At 45.4% G+C, this 8,938-nt stretch overlaps 1 protein-coding gene across 1 annotated transcript in view; it reads left to right on the top strand.

Annotated features, from left to right (window-relative positions):
• Positions 1 to 1,161: 1,161 nt before the first annotated feature.
• SLC12A8 (solute carrier family 12 member 8) overlaps positions 1,162 to 8,938 on the top strand; it is an 80,791-nt gene continuing 73,014 nt past the window's right edge. The window contains exon 1 of the mRNA XM_083356536.1: positions 1,162 to 1,522. The gene's annotated coding sequence lies outside the window, so the exon portion shown is untranslated. The remainder of the gene's footprint in view (positions 1,523 to 8,938) is intronic.

Below are 8,938 nucleotides of genomic sequence, written 5' to 3'. Positions count from 1 at the left end.
TGATTAAAATTTGGGCACCTGGCAAATGGCATGATGGCTGCACTGTCCCAGGTCATAAAATGGAGCAAAATTCACTTAACTGCCTTGCTTAACAACAGAAATGTTGGGCTTCATTGTGGTCTTAAGTCAAGGACTACCTGTACGCCCACTCAAGAGTTGCCCCTTGGAAAAGTTTTAGTTTGGCTCTTTTTCTTTGTCTTTTAATTCATCTCCAAAACTGAGATAACCTTTCTCCTCACTCCCAGACCATAATGCACATCCCCAAGATGTTCAAGAGCAGCCACTGGGCCACCATCTGTCAGATGAAGGGTGTGTGGTCTTTCCTAGAACATGGAATAATAAAGAGTTGGAAGGGACCTTGGAGACCTTCTAGTCCAGACATGTCAAACACAAGGCCCGGGGGCCCGATCCGGCCCGCAAAGTGGTTTCATGTGGCCCGCGAAGCCATCCTGGAAACAGTGAGGGAACGGCCCCCACTGCCTTGGTCCTCACCCAGAGACCCCCCCTCATGCCAGAGACCCTCAGATCTTTCCCACTCCTGCCCAGGCCCCCATAGGCACCCTTGATGCGAACGATGTAGAGCTGGCCACGCCCACCCAGTAGGCCATACGTGCTCTAGCCACGCCCACCCAGTAGGCCACGCCCATCCTGGCCACACCCACCTGGCCCCCTGAGGGCAACCGCAATGCTGATGCGGCCCTCAATGAAATGGAGTTTGACACCCCTGCGTCTAGTCCAACCCCCTGCCCGAGCAGGAGACCTTCTACCATTTCAGATAAGTGATTGCCCCATACTCTTTTTGAAAGCCGCCGGTGATGAGAGCACCCACAATTTCTGAAGGCAAGCCTTTCCATTGGTTGATTGCTCTCACTGTCAGGAAATTTCTCCTTAGCTCATTCTAGATTACTCCTCTCCCTGGTTAGTTTCCTTATCCATTGTTTCTCACCTTGCCTTTTGGTGCTTTGGAAAATAGTTTGACACACACACACACACACCCCTCTTCTTTGTGGGAGCCCCTCAAATATTGGAACACTGCTATCCTGTTACCCCTAGTCTTTCTTTTCCTTCCGCAACCCCAGGAAGAGGCTCGAATATTCCTCTTGGCAAGTCCCCAGAAAAGGGAAGGAAGGAAGGAAGGGAGGGAGGGAGGGAAGGAAGGAAGGAAGGAAGGAAGGAAGGAAGGAAGGAAGGAAGGAAGAAGAAAGAAAGAAAGAAAGAAAGAAAGAAAGAAAGAAGGAAGGAAGGAGGAAGAAAGAAAGAAAGAAAGAAAGAAGAAAGAAAGAAAGAAAGAAAGAAAGAAAGAAAGAAAGAAAGAAAGAAAGAAAGAAAGAAAGAAAGAAAGAAAGAAAGAAAGGGGAGGAGAGCCAAAACAAGAGCAAACATCCTGGAAATAGCCCTTCCTGCCCCATAAAGAGCCACCCACAGGCCAGCCCACGTGGCAACCCAGGAGGGAAGCCATCCAGATTGCTCAGCAAATGAGGCGAGGAGGCTGCCTCGGTGCACCCGGGGCAGAAGACGACGGGTGAGCGCTTGGGAACCCCCCCCCCCCGTAATTAGGGTGGTTCCGGACGGAGGGATTGCAGGAGGAGGGAGCGGCTCAGCCGAAGGACGCCGAGGGAAAGCTGCCCCTCGCGCCCGTCTGAAGAGGGAGCCAGCCCGGCGTCCGTGGGGCAAGAGCGGGACAGACTCAAGCAAAGCTTCGGAAGAGGCGGGAAGAGGCTCGTTTCCCTCGTTTGGGGAAAGGCTCTGACCGGCTCCGTCTGAAACAGGAGGGGAGGGAAGATGGGCAATCCGGGACAGGTGGCTCCAGGATCCAGGAAACCGCCGCCGACGTTGCAGCGTGGGGTTGGGTCTGTTTCTTGCCCGGCTGCCTCGTCACGGTCGGTAGGAGCCGAGCCCGCCCAAAGGGGCTCCACCCACACGGGAAAAGCTCGGGAGTTGAGTGACTGCGCGCGTCAGGACGGCTCTCTCCGGTTCTTTCGGCATCTGCGTCGCGCGAACCCTCCTCGCCCGCTTCTTCCCAGTGTGTATGTAGTTCAGGGGTCTTCAAACTTGGCCCTTTTATGACTTGTGGACTTCAACTCCCAGAATTCCTCAGCCAGCCACGCTGGCTGAGGAATTCTGGGAGTTGAAGTCCACAAGTCATAAAAGGGCCAAGTTTGAAGACCCCTGGTGTAGTTGGAAACGTCTTCCTCTCGAACGCTCCCTTGGAAAATTAGCCGGGATTTGGTTACTCTGAAAGCCAGCGTTTCTCAAGCTTGCCCGCTTGAAGACGGGTGGACTTCAACTCCCAGAATTCCCCAGCCCGTACAGTTTGCTGGGGGATTCTGGGAGTTGAAGTCCGTACATCTCCGTGTTGCACGGGTTGAGAAACACTGCCGTCTAAGCAGTTGAAGGTGCGGTAACCCTGTCTCCGAAAGGTTTTATTGAAGATTTTATTATTGAAATGCCTTAAAATGAACAAGGCTGCAGGCAGCCCTGTAAGCTGGGAAATTAGGGATCTGTAGGATTTTTTTTAGGGGAGGCCGGGAGGGTGAATGTAGTGAGTGGAACAGAGGTTCCCAACCAGGGGTGTGAGATGATAGTCCAGGGAGTGTGAAAACTTGGGTTTTAAAAATTATAATGTATATGCATAATTTGTTGCCGTTATTTTGAACTTTTATAAGGGGTGCGAGAATATATCAGAAGCGTTCTAGGGGTGCGGGGTATAGAAAAGGTTGGGAGCCGCTGGAGTAGAACATGATTGCCTTTTGTGCACATGCTGCCTGTAACAAACTTGACCACTCATCTGTGTGAATGCTTTTGCCTATGATCACATACTACAAGGAAATACAGCACATAAGACTTAAGAATTTATTTTTTTAGCAGTGTTAACGTCTTCACTATTTTGGCAACTTCATTGGACAGGGTTCTATAACCGGGAGTAAGCTCTGATCCATACAAGCACTAATCAGTCAGGATCAGTATTATTACATATGCGGATTATTTCTCCAGATGTTCTTAAAGTTTTGACTTTTTTTTTCCAATTCTCTTGTGCTTGTATTATGTTGAATTCCAATATCACATGGTCATTCTCCCAAGGTTCCTGTAATTTCAACCGCTTCTACAATTTCATTTCTCTTAGTGAGAATTTTGTTAGTGATAGATCCACTAAGACCGATCCTTTCATTGCCTTCTCTATGTTTTGGGAGACAAAGTTGTCTTCTAGGCTTGTCAGGAATCTGTTTGATCTTCCACTGGGTTCAGAGTTTGTTTCCCAGTTGATGTCAAAATAGTTAAAGTCCTCCATTATTATTGTAGTGTGCTTCCTACAAGCATCTTTGAGCTCGAATCAGAAAAGCCATTGATTATTGTATCTTGATCTAAGGCCTTTCTCTCTTTATCACTATATGGATATGAAACTGTTTTCACGTTGTAGATTGGCCAGTTTTTTCATTAATTAATTTAATTCAGCTTTTATATTACCTCAGCTTTCTACTGCACATGTAGTTTTTAAAATGCATGTTTATAGAATTGCAAATTTTGAATCCAGTTGCTTGTTTAATATAAATTAAATATTGACAACCTGGCTTTCTCTGATACAGCTACCATATTCAGATTTCAGAAATTCCTAAGACCATTAGATAACAGCAGAGAGATACGTCTTTCAGGCCAGGTGATAGCCCTAGCATTGGGTAATAAATAGGTGTACTATTTTTGGTCATGCCTAAGCAATAGATTTACTAACTATATATGATAAAGTGGCATCTCAAGATTATGCTTGCTTCTCAGCAGTAGAAATCCAGACAGACCTAATCTCACCAGGCTACCACCTTTGTACATAGGACAGATAAATTAATATAAAGTCCGTTGTGGACAAGGTCCTTGAAAAGACTGTTAAAGAGCATATTTATGAGCACTTGGAGAGCAATGCAACAATTAACAAGAGCCTGCAAGGATTTTGCATAAACAGTCATGCCACATTAACCTTATCTTCATTTTTCATTGACATATTATCTTATTAGATTGGGGAAATTGCTGTAACAAAGCATATCTTGATCCCATCAAAGCATTTGACATTAATAAAATGGTAGAATACGCTCCCAATGATAGAACTGTAATGGATTCAGAATTGGCTGAATAATTCCACTCAGAAATACTCATAAATGGCTTGACATTGGAAAGTTCTACTGTGTTGAATGCAACAGGACTCAGCCCTGGGCTCTGTGCTATTCAACAATTTATTAATAACCTGGATGAAGCGGTTGAGTAAATGATTATCAAATTTGCAGCTGATACAAAACCAGAAATGGCCAACGCTTTGGAAGAGAAGATTTGAAAACTTCTAGACAGGTTTGAACAGTGGGCTGAAGCAAACAGGATTAAATTTAACACAGATAAATATAAAATCTTGCATGTGAGGAGAAAATAAAAAATAAAAGGTACAAGTACAGATGGGGGAAGAAGTTCTGGCTTGGCAGTAATGAATAGAATCTGGGCGTTCTAGGTGATCACATGGTAAGCATGAACCAGCAGCGTGATGTACTTGCTTTTTTAGGATATATTAATGGAAACAGAATCCAGATCACAAGAAGTAATTATGCCACTGTGCTTTGCCTTGATCAGACCCTTGTATTTAATTCTGTGTACTGTAGTTCAGAAAGGGCAGTGACAAAGTGGGGTGAGTTCGGAGGAGGGCTGCAAGATGGTGAGAGGATCAGAAACCAAGTTATTTGAATAACAGGTATGTTTAATTTGCAGACTCAGGAGTTGCTTTGATACCCTGAATCTCTTTGATAGACAAGCAGAGAACCTATGGAACAAACTTTAAAAAGTTATTAAGGATGAATATGAAAAGAGATTGCCAAAAATGAATGTCTGGCTTCTCATTCCCAATCAGTTGTTCAGAGCAATCTGATCTTTACCAGGTAGTAGTTTGCTCTGGGACTTTAGTGGTGCACTATAATAAGACTAAATGCAGATGTGTATATTTTTATTTGTATATACGAATTGGACAGCAATGATAAATTGCCGCATATACATAAAATCACCCACAAATAAAAATGTCAGCAACATTTCCAAATTAGAGGCTGAACCCAAATAAAAGATAAACCAAACAATACAAGATTGAAGTTACAGTGACAGCTGGTTGAACAAAGAAAACAAGTTTTAATACAGCTGTGTAAAACTATTGTCTGATGAAGTCCTGAGAAAAAAGAACCTTAGGTAGAAAGAGAACATTTATAAAGATACCAGCAATTCAATGAGAGCTCCGCAGATGTTTTGAAAGATTTCCAAGTTTATTGATAATAAATAAAGACACTTTCAAATTCAGTTGAATACTCATTCATTTAAGAGGAAGGCTCAGTGCATATCTGAGTAACCCATACCGCTTCAGTACAGCAGAACCTGCTGTTTATAACTTCTTTGTAAACCATTATTAGCTATAGCTTGCCTATTGATTGATTGATTGATTTGATTTATAGAACCACTCATCTGACACAAGCTTAATTTAGTGTAATATGTGAACCAGCTTTTGTGTTTTATAGCAGTTTTACATAATATATGGAGTCAGGCAGCTAATCTTTCTGAAATAATCCTGTTTCAGACTAAATTTATATGGACTTCATGTGCATATCCTGTTAAAGAAAGGCTGGGCATCAGAACACTCTGACTCACAGGCAATTCTTGCTCAGAGATCAAAAGCCCTTTGCAAGCAATCAGGTTACATTTTTAATAACTGTCTATCTGTTCCTTGGCATCTAGGAACAGATGGGGAGAGAAAGAAAAAAGTCAGATATTTATTTTATTTTATTTATTTTATTTTATTAGATTTATATACCGCCCCTCTCCAAGGACTCGGGGAGGTGTACAGGGCAATTAAAACGCTAACAACATGCAAGGTATAAAAATTAAAATAAGATTAAACCAATAGCCCTAAGTAATAAATACAATCTAAAATTTAAATTTTTTTAAAATTTAAACACTAAAATCCAATCCCTCAGTCCAGGCCGGCCTGTTCAAACAACCAAGTCTTCAGGTCGCGACGAAACGAGCGAAGGTCGGGAGCCATCCGGAGCTCAACCGGAAGCTGATTCCAGAGGGCAGGCGCGCCCACAGAGAATGCTCTCCTCCTGGGGGGCCACCAGTCGACATTCCTTGACCGATGGCACCCTGAGGAGGTCCTCTCTGTGGGAGCGCACAGGATGATGGGAGGTTAACGCCGGCAAAAGGTGCTCCCGTAAATAACCCAGACCCATGCCATTTAGGGCTTTATAGGTCATCACCACCACCTTGAATCTCACTCGGAAGACAACTGGAAGCCAATGCAGCTCACGGAGCAGAGGTGTTACATGGGAGTATCAGGAAACCCCCATCACAACTCGCGCGGCTGCATTCTGCACCAGCTGGAGCCTCCGAGTGGTATTCAAGGGCAGCCCCATGTAGAGAGCGTTGCAGTAGTCTATCCGAGAGGTCATGAGCGCATGAGTGACTGTGCGTAAGGCGTCCCGGTCCAAATAGGGCCGCAACTGGCGCACCAGGCGAACCTGGGCAAAAGCCCCCCTGGTCACAGCTCCTATATGATCTTCAAAATTGAGCTGCGAATCAAGGAGGATGCCCAAGTTGCGAGCCCTATCTACGGGGGGTAACACCTCACCCCCTATAGATAAAGATGAAATAGAATGGACAACCCGAGATGCCGGTACGCACAGCCACTCGGTCTTGTCAGGATTTAGACGAAGCCTCTTCCTCCCCATCCAGACCCTCACCACCTCCAGGCAATGGGACATCACGGAGAGGGCATCACTGAGTTGATCTGGGGTGGAAATAAAAAGCTGGGTATCATCAGCGTACTGATGATACCCCACCCCAAAACCACGAATGATCTTGCCCAGCGGCTTCATATAGATGTTGAACAGGAGAGGTGAGAAGACCGACCCCTGAGGGACTCGACAAACGAGAGGCCTCGAGGCCGACCTCTGTCCCCCTGTCAGCACTGACTGCAAACGACCCAGAAGGTAGGAGGAGAACCACTGTAAAACAGTGCCACCCACTCCCAACCCCCTGAGGCGCCGCAGTAAGATACCATGGTCGATGGTATCAAAAGCCGCTGAGAGGTCTAATAGGATTAGGACAGAGGAGCAACCCCTGTCCCGAGCCCGCCAGAGATCGTTCACCAGTGCGACCAATGCCGTCTCCGTGCTGTACCCGGGCCTAAAGCCCGATTGGTAGGGGTCCAGATAATCCGCTTCCTCCAGGAACAGAGGAAGCTGATGAGCCACCACACTCTCAACAACCTTCGCTAAAAAGCGAAGGTTGGAGACCGGACGATAGTTATTTAAAATAGCCGGGTCCAGGGCAGGCTTCTTGAGGAGGGGCCTCACCACCGCCTCCTTCAAGGCAGTGGGGAAGCTGCCCTCTCTCAAAGAAGCAGTTATTACTGCCTGGAGCCAGCCCCATGTCCCCTCCCGCGCTGCATAAACCAGCCAGGAGGGGCACGGGTCCAGTAAACAAGTGGTGGAACTCAGCTTCCCCATGATCCTGTCCACTTCTTCCGGAGTCACAGGATCGAATTCTTCCCAAATAATATTCCCAATGTGAATGTTAAAGAAAAATGAGTTGCAATACGTCACTTTGGGTTTCACAGCCATTCTTTGAAAATTAGTTGGAATCAGTTTTCATATTTTTCCAGAGTACTAGAATAATTGCTTTGTGTAAATGTATTTCTCTTCATGTATCACTAGATACACTAGATACACTACACTAGATCACTGTAATGCCACATCATTACAGTAAACAAATCCCTTGGGAACACAAAGCATTGGAATAGTCATCCCTAGAAATATTCATTTTATTTTTGCTTTTTCTAGAAGCATTTCACCATGCAAAAAGCATTTCAGTTTTTGCAAAATAAAATTTCTACTTACATCTTTCTGTTGGATTTTTTTTAAAGCTGCCTGACATTTTACTTTCCTAACTGATTTGCATTTTTTTTTCCTTTTGTGTTGTAAGTTCATTGCTCCCTGCTGCTCTCTTCCCTGTGTGAAGCCTCAGTAACACTGAAAAAACAGCAAGGGTGGTGGTGGCTGGCAAAGATTCTTTCTTTCCACTGAAAGGAGAATAAGCACTAGGAAATCAATAAACCTTAACTGCTTCAATTCAGCTTCACAGGAAGTTTGCACAGAGTGCAGGAATACCTTAACAATATGTGAGAAAAGCCTGAACTCAAGGCAATATGATTTGTGAACCCAGTTACCCAACACAGTTTAGTGCACTAGATAAACTCAGTGGGCAATATAGTTTGTAGGAAAGCAGCTGTAAGGCAGAAAGGATAAGGAGAAATATTGCCCCGATGAGAAGGATGGTGATGGCAAGATTTGAGCTTCAAATTGATAATCAGGTTGTTGCAGAACCAACTCCAGCTAGCCTGGAGTTCTGGTTAATATCTGAAAATCATAAGCTCCTTTTCCAGGTGTAAGAAAGGAGTAAATGAAATCATTGCTCTTCTACTATATCAGGGGTGTCAAACTCCATTTCATTGAGGGCCGCATCAACATTGCAGTTGCCCTCAGGGGGCCGGGTGGGTGTGGCCTACTGGGTGGGCGTGGCCTACTGGGTGGGTGTGGCTAGAGTGTGTATGGCCTACTGGGTGGGCGTGGTCAGCTCTACATCGTTCGCATCAAGGGTGCCTATGGGGGCCTGGGCAGGAGTGGGACAGATCTGAGGGTCTCTGGCAGAAGGAGGGTCTCTGGGCCAGGGCCAAGGCAGTGGGGGCCGTTCCCTCACTGTTTCCAGGATAGCTTTGCGGGCCACATGAAGCCACTTCGCGGGCCGAATCCGGCCCCCGGGCCTTGTGTTTGACATGTCTGTACTATATGCTCAACAAAGTCTTTCCGTCTTCTTTCCTGAAACTAAGAACGTTCAGTTTTACATTCCTTCCGTAGCTCCTCCTCTTTTT

Source organism: Vipera ursinii (assembly GCF_947247035.1).
Source record: "Vipera ursinii genome assembly, chromosome: 1".
In the NCBI taxonomy this organism is placed as follows: domain Eukaryota; kingdom Metazoa; phylum Chordata; class Lepidosauria; order Squamata; family Viperidae; genus Vipera; species Vipera ursinii.
Note: the sequence above shows the minus strand (reverse complement) of the source record. Positions and strands in the feature narration are given on the sequence as shown.